Below are 16,546 nucleotides of genomic sequence, written 5' to 3'. Positions count from 1 at the left end.
GCCCTGAGGATCGTTGATATCTTTAATGTCTCTCTCTTGCGCACAATTTTCTTTGGAAAACTCTTGTTTTATTTGCCTTAAACAGGCAGTCGGGACTCGTGGGAATTGTTGATTGTTCATAGAATACAATCTTGTCAGCAAAAATCAAATATAAAACCACAAAAATGTCTTACATATAAAAGTTATACAGTTGCCCAAAATATTTGAAAAACTAGATTTTGATACCTTCACATCTAAATTGAGCTTATTATCCTATTCGTTATGGTTTAAAAGTGTCCATGTTTTAAAATTTGATGTTCTCAGTAAAGTTTTTGCAATGGGTCAGGCATCTTTTTAGAAACAATTTATTGTTAATTGGAATGGCTGGGAGGCAGTGTTTAGTTGTTATAAAGTAAACCTATTTTAATGTGGTTCATGTCACTGGTTTAACTCATATATATTATCAGACTTTAATGGGACTTTTCAGGGACTTTGGTTTCTTTGTTATCGAAGCTTTGAGATTTTATAAAAAGAAGCTTTCAGTGAAAAGGATAGTGTTATTTAAAATTCTTTTTCCACTCCTTCAAAGGATTGACTATTTTTTGAATCAGTAATATATGCATGGGGCACAAAATTCAAAAAGTACAAAGGTTGTATAGAGAAAAGAAAGTCTCCTTCCCTGTCTTCCATCTGCCTAAAATCTCTCTCTAGATATAGTTATCAGGTTTTTTGTGTTTGTTCTACTTTTTAAAAACCACACTCAAATATTTATATTATTTAATTAACGTCTTATTACCTTCCTGTTAGAATAACCAGGAACCAGGAAAATGTCATAGCATATAATCCTTCCAAAATTCTAAACAAAGTCTTTATTTTACATGTGAAGCCCAGAGAAAATAAAATTTGCTTATTTTCTCTGAGCCTGGGGAAAGCCTTGCATCGCAGAGTAATATACTGATAGTAAAGTAATCCCCACCACAGATGATGAGAGAAAGAACCGAATGACTATATTGCGTATTTTAACTAAGTAGAAAACTAGTTCATTCAAGTGAAAGATCACAATGAAATATTTTTTAATTATTTGATAATCAGTTTTGCATATACTGCTTCATTGTCTGACTTACAAATCCCTGAACCAAAGCTTTCCATGAATCTATATAGGATTTGAAAAAATCTAATTTCCCCTCACTAGAAAACTTTCTCTTCCTAAGAATTTTTTTTTTTAAGATGCCACGTTCAAAAAAAATAGTATGTGCTGGACACTTTAAATATGTTATGTCTGGAGTTCCCGGGTGGCTCAGTTGGTTAAGCATCTGCCTTTGGCGCAGGTCGTGATCCTGGGGTCCTGGGATCAAGTCCCGTGTCAGGCTCCCTGCTCAGTAGGAAGTCTGCTTCTCCCTCTCCCTCTGTCCTTCCCTCACTCATGCTCCCTCAGCTCTCCCTCTCTCTTAAATAAATAAATACATTAATTAATTAACTATTAATACGTTATGTCTAATCCTCATAACAACCTTGTGAGGTTGGCTTTCTTGCCCTTTGTGTAGATGGGAAAGCCAAGGCTCTAAGAACAGTCACTTGCCACCGGATCATAATAGTAAGTGCAGACCTGGGGTGCACACCTTGCTCTAATGACCCAAGTCACCGCCCACAATGTCGTTTGAAACACAGAATCTCCTACGCTGGGAACAGGGCGCATTGCTTGACAGCGTGGATCTCATTTCATCAAGGTATGTGCCAGAAACCTGAAGACACGCTTGTACACAAATTATGGTCAGGGAAACTCGGTGAAGATAGATGTAGGTAAAGTGAGAATAGATAAAATGGCCAAAACCTTCAAAACGTTGATTAGCAGCCAATGTACTATTCTTGGGAGTAGATACAATATGGCTCTATCCTCAGCCCTGTTCTGACCAACATTTTATTACTGCTTGGGACCAGAGCAGTGACTGTAATACAGTAGGATATGTAAACCTATTGAATAAATGAATGAATAATATTTGTACTGTGCTGATTATCTCTTAAGCTGTCACAAAGTTTCAAGTCACAAGAATCATATCAAACAGGTAATTTCAGATTAAAATATCATAATAGGCAAATATGATAGGTCAAGGCTAAAACAATAACATTTAATAGGGATAAATGTTAAATCCTAAACTTAGTCTTCCATTATCAATTTTACAATGAGAAGACATGGGCATTGAGCCTTGAAGTGTGGAAGGAAGGAAGGAAGGAAGGAAGGAAGGAAGGAAGGAAGGAAGGGAGGAAGGAAGGAAGGGGAAGAGAGGAAGAGAGGACAGAAGGAAGGTGGTTTGTACTTTCATGGATAAAAACCTCAAAATGAGGGGCACCTGGGTGGCTCAGTTGGCTAAGCGTCCAACTCTTGATTTCATTTCAGGTCATGATCTCATGGTCATGAGATCGAGCCCCACATTGGGCTCTCACAGAGTCTGCTTGAGATTCTTCCTCCCTTTTCCTCTGCCTCTCCCCCTGCTCATTCAAGTGTTTTCTCTCTCTCTCTAAAATAAAATAAATAAATAGAATCTTTAAAAAAAAAAACTCAAAATGAGGCTAATAATATGATTGAGCTACTGAATGAACTCAATATACAATTAAGGAACAACATAAGCAAGGGTATTCCTTGGGTTTGCTCTACAATAGAAAGACTCCGTCTGGAATATGTTTCAAACCCTGGGTCCCTCATGTTAACAGAAACAATAGGGACCGAAAAGAATCCATAGGAAAGTGACAAGGGTGCTGAGCAGAATTAAGTCTGGGACACATGAAGAATAGTGATAGAACCTGGGATTTTAGTCCAGAGACCAATAATCTGTGCAGGCATGACGGCTAGCTTCAAGAACTTGGGCAGAGTATGGGAAAGGAATCATATCTGCAGCCTATTCTTGGACCAGAGAGTCACAGTTGGAAGATTCCTCACCCACCCGTCCTCTGCAGCTTGAATCACAGATGATCACTCATACACATATCCGAACGAGAACAAAACACAGAGTTACTGATCTGGAACCTAAACTCATGGTTTTCAGGATGTGGACTCAAGACCAGTGGCACCAGCATTACCTGGGATCCTGTCAGAAGTATAAAGCCTTTGGACCCCTTCCCAGATCTACAGAATCAGGAACTGTGGAGGTGGGGCCCAGCATCCTGTTTCAATAGCCTTCCAGGTGGTTCTGATGCCCACTCAAACATGACAACCATTACAGATCGTCAGATGTAGGTGTTTGGCCTAAAATCTCGATAGCAAGGTTTGAAAAACCTTCCTTCTCTTCAGTGATTCCTATTCACCTGTCTTTGAACAGATCCAAGCATTCATCCAATCCATTCTGTGTAATGGGTGTTTGTTAGTTTTTTGGCTACACGGTTTCCAATGAGGATTGATCTCCCATTTTATGAGTCGTAGGGGGAGACCAAGTGTTCCACTACATATGCCAAAGCGTCCAGATACTCTCTCTTCCAACCCTCTGGGAGCAGGGAGGGGACGTGTGAGCCAGGATGGCAAATTAGTTGCCCCCACCCAGAACTCTGGATGTTGAGCATGTGACACAAAGACAAAGCAACCATTAAGAATCCTTCATTGAGCAAGGTCTAGGGGTAGTAGGTGGCAGGAGTGCCTGATGCCTGTCCAAGAGGTTCCTATGGGATGACCTTGGTTGAGGGACCTTTAAATGAGTTAGGCAGAGTTCATTTCTGTGGCTTCCAACCAAGAACCAGAAAGATACATGCCTGGGGCTCCTGGGTGGCTCAGTCATTAAGCATCTGCCTTCGGCTCAGGGCATGATCCCAGGGTCCTGGGATCGAGCCCTGCATCTGGCTCCCTGCTCTGCTGGGAGCCTGCTTCTTCCTCTCCCACTCCCCCTGCTTGTGTTCCCTCTTTCGCTGTGTCTCTCTCTGTCAAATAAATAAATAATATATTTTAAAAAAAGAAGAAAGGTATATACCTGCTCATTCCCTGCACATTCCATATTCAATGAAGCCCTTGGATTGTTTTCTCTGTTTTAGACAATGACAAAACTAGGTAATCAATGCTGGCCAACATCAGCAAGGAGCAGAACAAATGGCTGAAGCCAGTGGCTGGACGTTGGGGTTCTTATGCCCCATGACATTGTGTCTTCAGAAGAGATCTCAAGTGCTTCCCGGAATAATCCAATATTGCTTGGTTTTGTAGAAAATTTTATTAAATCGCCAATAGCTATACCACCCAAATATGAAATATTCTCACCAAAGAAATTGAACCTGACTCTAATTAAGCTTCCAGAGCTAGCTTTCATTTACAGGAAATGGGGGTAGGAGCTGGAGAGACAATGGAACAGTGAGTTAAATGGCACTAGAAGGAAAATCCAAAATGTGGGATATTGTGTCGGACAACTAGACCAGTATCTTTCCTAAGTCAATGGCATTGAGAAAAGAGGTATGGAAGAGGGAAGGAGATCACCCTACACCCAAAGAAACCAAAGAGATGTGACCACCAAATGTGATATGTACATTTTGTTTGGATTTTGATTCCAACAAACCAACTGCGACATAAGAAGAAGAGTACACTTACAGTAAAAATATAAAAAGAAAACAATTGCTCCAAAGCCCATTATCTACATGGTGCCATAAAGCACATCGTTGATTTTCCATAAATGTGAAATAAGAAAATGATTTGCATGTAATCATTTAAAAAAAAACAACACCCTGTGGGAAAGAACACCTGAGAGGTTAAGACTTGTGAGATCTAATTATGGTTATTGCTCTGTGACCCTGAACAAATGACATAGTACACTCAGCTGCAAATGGGAAGAACCTTATGAAATGGCTATTTGAAGTCCCTCATAAAAGCTCTGGTAGAGAGCATGATGACCATGAGTGCTATAGAGCTCCACGTTAGAGGAACAGTCCAGGGGTGCGTTACACAGCCTCTGAGATGGTCCTCGATGGTCTCCTCCACCTCTTAGTCACATCCTGTGTAATTCCCCTCCCTGTCACTGTGATCTCCCTTCAGAGATTTCAGTTATTAAAAAGGACAACAGGTGCATAATGAACGGGGCGGGGGGGAAGGTGGGGAAAGGCATCAGCCTGTCTTCCTACTTAGGAACAGATTTTACCTAAAAACAATCTCACATTATGACCGTGAATTGATGATTCTGTATATCTCCGCTGCTGGAATAGAAAGTAACATTGTTCATGGGAGAACAGGTGTCTGAATGAAGCATAGGTGCGTTAAGAAAGGAAGAGGGCCACAAGTACATCTCTTTTTTAAAAAAATTGTGCCACCTTCAGCGGTTAAGTGTCTGCCTCCGGCTCAGGGCGTGATCCCGGCGTTATGGGATCGAGCCCCACATCAGGCTCCTCCGCTATGAGCCTGCTTCTTCCTCTCCCACTCCCCCTGCTTGTGTTCCCTCTCTCACTGGCTGTCTGTCTCTGTCGAATAAATAAATTTTAAAAATCTTTAAAAATAAATAAATAAATAAATAAATAAATAAATAAATAAATAAATAAATTGTGCCACCTTAACCATTTTTGAGCATACAGTTCAGTAGTCCGGAGTATGTTCCCGTTGTTGTGCAACAGATCTCTAGAACTTCGCATCCTGTAGAAGTGAAACTCTATATCCATTAAACAACAGCTGGTCGTCCCCCCCACCCCCTCACCCCAGCTCCCTCCAGCTCCTGGTAACCACTGTTCTACTTTCTGTTCCTATGAACTTGACTACCGTAGATACCTCAAATAAGTGGAGTCCTAGAGCATGTGTCATTTTGTGACGGGCTTATTTCACTTAGCAGAATGTTCTCAAGGCCCAGGATTTCCCTCCTTTTTAAATACTATCCCATTGTATGTATATGCTCCATTCTGTTTATTCATCTATCTATTCATGGACATTTGGTTTGCTTCCACCTCTTGGCTATTGTGAATAATGCTGCTATGAACAGGAGTGTGGAAGTGTTTGAGACCCTGCTTTCAGATCTTTTGGGTATATACCCAGAAGTGGGATGGCTGGCTATGGTAGTTTTATTTGTAATTTTTCGAAGAACTGTTGTACTGTTTGTCATGGTGGCTGCACCGGCTTCCAGTCCCACTGACACCGAGCAGGAATCCAATTTCTCCACATCTTCCAACACTTATAATTTTCTGATTTCTTGATAGTAGCCATCATAGGGGGGTGCAGGTGGTATCTCATCGTGGTTTGATTTGCATTTCTCTAACGATTAGTGATGTCGACCATCTTCTCATGCACTCGTTGGCTATTTGTATATCACCTTGGGAGAAATGTCTATTCAAGCCCATTGCCCATTTTTAAATTGGGTTATTTGGTTTTTGGTTGTTGAGTTGTAGTAGTTCTATACTTTGAATATTTTTTGAAGATTTATTTATTTATTTTAGAGAGAGAGGGAGAGAGCAAGAGAGCCTGGGGTGGGGCGGGGCAGAGGCAGATGGAAAAGAGAATCTCAAGCAGACTCCACGCTGAGTGCAGAGCCTGATGCAGGGCTTGATCTCACACCCCTGAGATCACGACCTGAGCCGAAACCAAGAGTCAGACGCTTAACTGACTGCATCACGCAGGCACCCCTATATATTCTGAATATGAACCCCTTATCTGACTTGCAAATATTTTCTCCCATTCTGTAGGTTGCCTTTTCACTCCATTGATTATGTCCTTTGATGAACAGTTTTTAAGTCTGCTGTCGTCCAATTTGTCAATTCACGCTATTGTTGCCTGTGCTCCCGCATTCCAAGAGATCACTGCCAAGTCTAGTGTCATCAAGTTTTCCCAAATGTTGTCTTTGAGGAGTTTAGTCTGGAGTCCTTAATCCATTTTGATTTAATTATTGTATGTGGAATGAGATAAGACCCCAAGTTTATTCTTTCCTAGATGGACGGCCAGTTTTCCCAACCCCAGTCGTTGAAGACACTGTTCTTCCCCCATCGAGTGGACTTGACACCCTGTTGAAGATCATTTGACCATATATGTGAGCATTTATTTATGGACTCTGTTCCATTCCATTGGTCTATACTTGTCCTTATGCCAGTACCACACTGTTTTGATGTGTAATATGTAGCTTTGTAATATGTTTTGATCTAAGGAAGTTGAATCCTCCAATTTTGTTCTTTTTGGCTATTCAGAGTCCCTTGCAATTCCATATGAATTTTCAGATTTTTTTCTATTTCCAGAAAAAATGTCATTGAGATTTTGATTGGGATTGCATGAATCTCTAGATTGCCTTGGGTAATATGGACATCTTAACATGATTAAATCTTTAATCCACAAATACAGGGTTTCTTTCCACTTATTTGTGTTTTCTTTAAATTCGTTCAGCAATGTTTTATAGTTCCATTGTATAAGTCTTTCACCTCCTTGGTTACGTTTACTCCTGAATATTTTAATCTTTTTGATGCTACTGTAAATAGAAATTTTTAAATTTCCTTTTTTAATTGTTAACGGTTAGTGTATAGACACATTCCATTTTTAAAAAACAGTAATGTACTCTTTCTGTTAAGGAATTTTCATATTCCGGAGACTTTGGTTTTTTACCAATGCCGCAGAGGAGTTGTTTTATGGGCTTGACGTGCATCTGGAATAAGTGAAGAATGCTGTGAAAATCAGAACGTTAGTAACGTATGCATTTGCCTAAAAAGCTGTGCAAACTTGGGAGTTCCTATTGGATGTGGTCCGATTTGTCCATTTACCCACAATTAGAGGAATCCATAGGAGCACTGACATTTGGAAAGTAACTTCTTTGCACAGCCCCAACAGCAGAGGGTTTGTGACAGGGCCCTTAATGATTACCCCACCCCAGGCCTTTGAAGGGAAACACTGAACCCTGTATCGGTTAGGACTCTTTCAGCTGTACTTGACAGAGAACCTTCTTAAACTGCCTCAGCCAGGAGACAGCATACGCGTAACTCTAGTGTCTACAAGCAGGACTAGATTTTGCCTTTACTGATCCAGGAGTTGAAATAATGTGACCAAGCTCCAGTGCCAGCCTTAGACCAGAGCAAGGGGAGCCCCTACCCTGGACCCTGCAGTGAAGGGCCTGGATACCCCAAATCTGGAAAAGTAAAAATAATAATAATAAAAATAATAAATTACCTTATAATATAATATAATAAAATAAAATCCCACTCAGTCTTCCAGAGAGTTTTCGGCATTTGGTAAACATGGAGTGGAGGGAAACCCCAGGGGACAGATGCAGTGCCATCGTCAGTACAGAAGCCCCCTGAGCTGAGGGAGACATGGGGAGAGAAGATTCCGGCCCCTGCCCTGAAGAACCACACAAAACATTTCTGGTGTTTTAATTCGACTGCCCCGAGCGGAGAAGTCTAGACCTGCGTGTGTCCACAGGTGGCTGTCAAACGTTTCAAATGTAGCTATTCCGTGCTGAGATACAAGAGTGAAAAACACACTGGAATTTGAAGACTAGTACAAAAGAAGTAAGTAAAATACCTCCTTAATAAGTTTTTATATTGATTACATGTTGAAATAACACTTTCACCCGTTTCTCTTAACTTTTTGTAACGTGGCCATTAACTTTTGTTTAATAACCTCTGTATCTGATACTGTATTTCCATGAGCTCACTCGGGTTGAGGCAAAGAAAATTCCCCAGAAAATGCCATGCCCTCCCTGCCCTCTGCTCTGATAGCTTCAGGAAGCTCCTAGAACCACTTGGAAGATTGTGGTGCCTGGGTGGCTCAGTCGGTTGAGCGTCTGACTCTTGATTTCAGCTCAGGTCACGAGCTCAGGGTCCCGGGATCGGGCCCACATCAGGCTCCACACTCAGCAAGGAGTCTGCTTGAGATTCTCTCTCTCTCTTCCTCTGCCCCTCTCACCGTTCTTGTTCTCTCTCTCTAAAATAAATAACAATCTTAAAAAAAGAAAAAAAGAACTACTTGTAAAATGGAGGTGTGGGCTGGGGGGAGGGAACCTGCTACCTCAGCTCCCTGAGGCATTGGCAGGTCAGTCCCCTTCCTGGGAGTCTGCCCAGCACGACCTGGAGTCCCGGTCCCGCCCTGCCTGGCTGGTGCCCTTCCCCTGGTGGTGCCTGACTCATCACTGATGGGGCATCTCTAGAACCCCGTGAGGCTTATGGGGGCAACGCCAGGGCATGAGCGTGTTCAGGTTGACACAGAATGACGTCATCTCACTGTCCCATGAGGTCATAGGGAGGAAGGGCTCTCTATGGGGGAAGAGCTGTGGCTCCTGGCGAGCTGGAACACAACTTAATGAATAGAATCACAGGGCTGGAAATAGACGCTCCCAAATTCAGAGCTTCCGAGGGATATTGTCCTTTTCTTTCTTTTTTGGAGTGTATGAGAATTGAACCAAACCTTGAGGCAGCTGTCGGGAAGGGGCTTCGGCGCCAGCCCACTCCTGCGGCAGCCCAGCCTCCACACAGCTGAAGCCGGCGGGAGTGCTTTCTGGGGCCTCGCATGGCGCACTCGGCTCGAGCTACACGGATCGTTTTTTCCTCCCATTGTTTGAACTGCTACTTAAAGTGCTTTTCCAGGTGTTCCCTTTCTGACCTCCCAGCCGACCAAGAAGCTTACCTTATTCCTTAGGACTTCAGTCTGTTCCCTAGTGTCCTGGGCACGGCAGACGCTCAATTACTATTGACTATCAGTGGGATCTCTGCTCACCAGACTCCTCTGGAAACGAGGGTCTTTGCCACCAACTTAGCCAGTCCCCTCCATCACTTCCAGGTCCCCGATAGCCATGATCTCCCCGTAAGCACACCAGCTGGCTTGAGAAAGACACAGGTAGCATATGGTCAGGATGTAAGCATCACTCTGCATCTCAGATTAAGAACCAAACCAAAGCAAAACCAAACTTTAAACAACCTCTGTGGGTTGTCGCGATGAAGGGGTCAGGTTTACCCACCAGGACACGGATTCCAAGCCCCCGCCCTGTGCTCCTGTGTTGGCTGGTTGGCCTGCCTCCCATGACATGCACCTGCCCTCCCATGAGCTGGTTGAGGATAGCTGCTCACATCTTCGTCGGAGTTGGCTCAGACCTCCATCTGAACTGGGTCTCAGTCAGCCCCAGCTCGGCCTGCCCACAGCTGTAGCCCGAATGCCATTGTCCGTTGTCTGGTCCACACCCAATGCTCAGCCCCCTAACATGACGCTGCCCTTCGTCCTGCTCCACGTGAGCCCATCTTCCCCAGGGCTGCCTGTGTCTTTCTAAATCACAGATATGGTTGAGTCACTCCCCAGCTCAAAAATATTTAACAGTGATGGGGCACCTGGATAGCTCAGTTGGTTAAGTGTCTGTCTTTGGCTCAGGTCATGATCTCAGGGTCCTGGGATCAAGCCCCGCATCAGGCTCCCTGCTCAGCGGGGAGTCTGCTTCTCCCTCTTCCTCTGCGCCTCCCCCTGCTTGTGCTTTCTCTCTCTTTCTCTCTCATCTCTCTCTCATCTCTGTTTCTCAAATAAATAAAGTCTTAAAAGAATAAAATAAAATCTTTGAAAAGTATATTTAACAGTGCTCTGTAGTCTATAGATGAAGTCCCAAAGCCAAAGTACTCCATGAAGCATGCTATAATCTGACATCAGTAGAACTTTCTAGCTTCCTGTCTAGTGATACTCCAGCCCCCACCCTGCCTTCCTCAACCTTTCCTCCACACAAAATCTTCAGCCAAAAGGAATTCTTAAATGCTTTAAAACCTTGTGTCTTTTGCTCTTATTGTCCCCTTAACCTGAAAAGCCCTCTTCCTTGCATTAAATAATGACTAACATTTGTGCCACATTTTGGCAAACACTCCTTTGAGAGTTTCGTGTCAGGGATGGAGAGTGGTAGCCAGACTCCTGGGTTTTAATTTACCACTTCTTTGCTGTGTAATCCTGGGCAATCTGTTTAACCTCTGCAGTGTCTTCATTTTTATTTTTTTATTTTTGAAGATTTTATTTATTTGAGAGAGACAGAGCTTGAGCGAGAGCCGGTGGGGGTGGGGGAGGAGCAGAGGGACAAGCAGACTCCCCACTGAGCACGGAGCCCAACTCAGGACTCTATCCCACGACCCTGAGATCATGACCTGAGCCAAAACCAAGAGTCGGACGCTTGACCGACTTAGCCACCTCGGTACCCCTGATACCTCATTTTAAAAAATGAGATAATAATAGTATCTTATCTCCCAATCTTGTTTTGAGGATTAAAGAAGTTAATTTATTTAAAACCCTTAGAGGTGCGCCTGGGTGGCACAGTCGTTAAGCATCTGCCTTCGGCTCAGGGCGTGATCCCGGCGTTATGGGATGGAGCCCCACATCAGGCTCCTCCGCTGGGAGCCTGCTTCTTCCTCTCCTATTCCCCCTGCTTGTGTTCCCTCTCTCGCTGGCTGTCTATCTCTGTCAAATAAATAAATAAAAATCTTTTTTTTTTTATTTAAATAAATAAATAAATAAAACCCTTAGAATGTTGCCAGACACACAGCACACCCTTAAGAGGTTATTGTCCTCGTAACACTCCCACTGTTAAGCAAGGAATGGCCCAAATTCTTAGAAATTAGGACTTAGGTCTTCCTACTCAAAAGCTTACAGTCAGTGGATTTGGCCCTCATGCATTGCTTTTCCACTGAGCAAGAATCCTATTCGTTCTTCAGAGGCCCCCCTCAAGAATCTCTCTTGCTTCTGTGTGATCTAGGACACACGAAAGTATTAAGGATGCCATATATTGTAAGATGTGTTGTTTTGTGTGTCATTAAGGAAAAACAAAGAAACACACGTGCCAATCATAACTGTGAGACACCATGAATTGTGAGAGACATCTTGGTTGCGGAGATGTCAGCGCGCACCTTCGGACTGGGGGAGTAAGGTACCTGTTCCCTTGCCGGGCTTCAAGTAGCAGGCCGTGCGTCCCTGCAGGAAACACACGTCGCACTGCACTCTAGCTGGTTGCTAACAGGCCTGCTTTCCCTGCTAGATAGGAGTAGCTTTAGGTAGGAAAGACATCTTTCTTCCTCCGGCCTCCCAGCACCCAACGCGGTGCTTGGCCCAAGAGAGATGTTCAATACTCAGTTGCTTAATATAAGTTGAAATCCTCATGCAAGGTCACATTAAACACTGTAAGGGGTCTACTAGGAATGAAAAATGTGTGACAGATTTTGTGTAATAATAAAACTTCATTGAGCCAAGGTTTCGACCAGGTATACCTTGGCGACTTGGTCTTCTGCTTCCAGGCATAGAAAAATGAATCATGTCATAGGCTGCCTTCCATAATGCCTCTACATTCCACAGGAAATATGAACCTTACTTGCCTATGTTATAAATACATATATATTTTATATAGGTTTTCAAAAACAGATGGCCCTTTTGCCAGCAAGAAAAGACTAACAATATTCCTAGTGGCCTGAAGATGTCTACTTTTAGATAAAATATCATGAAGGAAGTGTTCGCCCCTACAGTCTTCTGCGACATGCCTATTCTTTTGCTTTCTTTCCCTTATTCTGGAAGGTTTGAATGACCTGCCTTTTAAGGTTTAAAAATAGATGCTCAGACTGGGCTTTGAAATATTTCAAGAATACAGCATTACAGGAATCCCAGATGCTATAAAAATTCTATCTGCATTTTCATCCCTACAAACACTCTGACTTTTGCCATCCCATCAGAAGCAGTAACGCAGATTTGGGGTTTTTCTTTTTCTTCTTTCTCTTTTTTCTTCTTTTCTTTGCTTACCTTTCATCAATCAGTTAATCTTGGAGTGCAAAGAGAACTTCAAGTAGTGCAGAAAGATTGCTTCTGGAATCTAGTCTGTTGGTCACAAGCAGGCACAGTGCAAGCTGGCGGTCCAAGGAACACAACTGACCCACCAGGAAAATCCTAGGAAGACGAGCTTCCACTGCATCGACAAGGACATCTTTAAAAGGGGTTCTTGGCTGGCTTTCTTAACAACATAGATGACTGTTGATTCTGCTCGACCTCTCCGTCTTCGGTTGTATAAAACCAAAGGGAGCGTCCAGTGTGCAGTGGGTGGCCCATGAAATGCTGCGTGTACTTCGTGCCCAGATTCTTCTTCTAAAATGTAAGTGCTCTTCGTGCTTGTCACCTTGCTTCGTGTCATACAACCCTGCACACTTAGCCACGACCAATGGTGCAGCAACTCTAGGGAAAGCCACCGAGAGGTGGCCTCACGTAAGAATCCCACCCCACAGGAGTAAGCCAGATGAACAGTGATTGGCCACCGCATCAGATCTTCTGTCTTGGGGAATTTTTTAAGTAAACTGGAGAGAAGGCATTAGAAATTGAATCAAAGAGGTGCCTGGGGGGCTCAGTCGGTTAGGCATCTGCTTCCGGCTCAGGTCATGATCTTGCAGTCCTGAGATCGAGTCCCAAATCGGGCTCCCTGCTCTGCGAGGACCCTGCTTCTCTCTCTGCACAAGACCTGCTCTCTCTTTCTCAAATAAATAAAATCTTTAAAAACAAACAAAAAAACAAAGGAAAGAAAATGAATCTAAGAAAATGGGTTAATAGTATGGTCACGTTATTAAAGCAGGGCGTGAAAGGCTTTTGCTCCTGAGGAGGGAATGAGATGACCAGGCCATTAGAGCTGTCATGGTTTCCTGGCAGGCCTTGCTTGGAGTTACTGTTCCTACGAAACCTGGATTTTCTGCTGTGGAGACATTTTCTTGTTTCTTTACCTTCCTGGTATCCTGATATATTTAAAAATAACTTTTAATATTGTAAATATGATATGTGGGCATTGAACAGACCTCAAACAATTAAAAAATATTGGTAATAGTGAAAATCCATGTTTTCCTCTATTTTAATACCCTAAAGAGAACCAGAGTTAAAATTGTCAGTGTAATATTCTTGCATATTTATTTTAATATAGTATATTCTCTAACTTGCTTTCCTTATTCAGCAATAAATCGTGGATATTTCTCCATGTTAAAAAAAGTAGAGAGAAGCGCACCCGGGTGGTTGGTTAAGTGTCTGCCTTCGGCTTAGGTCATGATCCCAGAGTCCTAGGATCGAGCCCCGCATCGGGCTCCTTGCTTGACTTGGGGAGCCTGCTTCTCCCTCTCCCTCTGCCTGCTGCTCCCCCTGCTTGTGCTCTCTCTTGGTATCTCTCTCTCCCTATCAATCAATAAATAAAATCTTTAAAAAAAAAAAAAAAGGAGAGAGGGGGCACCTGACTATCTCAGTCAGTAGAGCATGCAACTCTTGATTTTGGGGTCATGAGTTCGATCCCCATGTATCATGTGGAGTTTGCTTTAAAATTTTTTTTTGAAATATATATAGAGAGGGGTGTGGCTCAATAGGTTGAGCATCTGACTCTTGATTTTGGCTCAGGTCATGATCTCAGAGTCCTGGGATTGAGCCCCACACCAGGCTCCGTGCTCAGCAGGGAGTCTCTTTGAGGATTCGTTCCCTCTCCCTCTGCTCCTCCCCCATCTCTCTCTAAAATAAATGAATAAATGTTTAAAAAATATGTATAGAGAGACAAAGCTATATATTTATATATAGAGAGAGATTTTATTCTTTGCAACAGTTGCGTAGTATTCCATTGTATGGATATACCATATTTATTTAACCATCTAATATCAATGGATGTGGGGGCTGTTTCAAATTTTCAAAATAACAGTGAACAATACAAAGGTCACCCTTTTCCACACATGATAATGTATTTATACAAATATTCCTACACAATAAATTCCTGAAAGTTGAATTTGGAGGGTCAAAGGGAATGTGCACTTAAAATTGTAACAGATGTGGCCAAATTGCCCCCTACCAGTTGAGATCACCTAGGGCTCACTCTGTCTCTTGTCGTCTAAAGCATAGCAACGTGGATTTGGCTGCAAGGAAGGTCGGTCGCTCCATCACTGTGAAGCTGACTGTGCCCGAGTTAGTAATATCTAATGGAATCTATTCCTCTTGGGAGCCTTGCTCCAGTGGGTTCCACTGGAATGAATCCCTTGTACATTTGGGGAAGTCCCTGTGGTTGTCGTCCAGAACCGCTCTGTGCTGCAGTCTGTCTACATTAAAGGCAAGGGTCACAGAGACACACGTGTGAAGTTCAATGTATTATTTAGTGCAGCGGCGTGCTCTGATGTTAAGCCTTAAAAAATAAAAGTTTTATACCAACCTGAACCATGCAGATTTTACGTCTGGATGCACAAAGTCAGAAGTCATCCTTGATGCAACTTGGAAGGGACATGTCCAGTGATATTCAAATAGGCAAAGCAAAAATTGAATTAAGAAGGCTGAGCATGTTCTTTCAAAATGTATCAGACCAAAGGGGCGCTCAGTCGGTGGCACATCCAACTCTTGCCTCAGGGTCATGAGTTCCAGCCCCACATCTGACGTAGAGATGACCTTTTAAAAATGTAGCAGACCAAAGTGCCAATAGAAGCAAGCCGCAGGGAAGGTCTTTTTCAGTCAGTAATCTTTTTTTTTTAATTTAAGATTTTATTTATTTAGGGGCACCTGGGTGGCTCAGTCGGTTAAGTGTCTGCCTTTGGCTCAGATCGTGATCCTGGGATCCCAGGATTGGGCCCCACATTGGGCTCCCTGATCAAAAGGGAGTCTGCTTCTCTGTCTCCCTCTGCCCCTCCCCCAGCTTGTGTGCTCTCTCTTTCTCTCTCTCTCTTACTCACTGTCTCTCAAATAAGTAAAATCTATTTATTTATTTATTTATTTATTTATTTATTTATTTATGAGAAAGAGAGCATGAGCAAGGGAAAGGGCAGAGTGGGCAGAGAGGGAGGGAGACACAGAACAGGGAGCTGAGCAAGGAGCCCAACGCAGGGCTCGAGCCCAGAACACTGGGATCATGACCTGAGCTGAAGGGAGACGCTCAACTGAGCTACGCAGGCACCCCACCTTTTTTCCCCCAAGATTTATTTATTTTATTTTATTTTAAGATTTTGTTTATTTATTTGACAGAGACAGAGACAGCCAGCGAGAGAGGGAACACAAGCAGCGGGAGTGGGAGAGGAAGAAGCAGGCTCCCAGTGGAGGAGCCTGACGTGGGGCTCCATCCCAGAACGCTGGGATCACACCCTGAGCTGAAGGCAGATGCTTAACGACTGAGCCACCCAGGAGCCCCAAGATTTATTTATTTTAGAGAGAAAGTGGTAGGTGAAGAGCAGAGGGAGAGAATCTCAAGCAGACTCCATGCTAAGCAGGAAGCCTGCTTGAGGCTCAATCGCATGACCCATGAGATCATGACCTGAGCTGAAACCAATAGTGGGACGCTTAACCAACTGAGCCACCCAGGCGCCCCCATTCAGGAATCTTCATTGAGAATCTAGAAGGCCCTTGCTACGTAGTAGGGATTCAGAGACAATTAAGAGATGGTTCCCTATCGCAAGAATGTTACAGATCTATGAAAGCATGAAATAGGATGGGACAACTAACAGGGCCAGAGGGACTCAGAGTAGATTTCACAGAGATGATCTCTGAATGGAGACTTAATAGATACGTAGACGTTTTCCGGATGAAAAAACAAAGGGAGGAGCTTTCTAGGTGAAGGGACAGGAGATGTAAAAGAAGCCAGCAAATCTAGGGAGTGTGCAAAATAGTGATGCTTCGCTTAATGCCTAGCAAGGTGATGATATTATGGGTCTGTTCAGAAGTGTT

Source organism: Ursus maritimus, unplaced genomic scaffold, assembly GCF_017311325.1.
Source record: "Ursus maritimus isolate PB19 unplaced genomic scaffold, ASM1731132v1 scaffold_2, whole genome shotgun sequence".
NCBI lineage: Eukaryota > Metazoa > Chordata > Mammalia > Carnivora > Ursidae > Ursus > Ursus maritimus.
Note: the sequence above shows the minus strand (reverse complement) of the source record.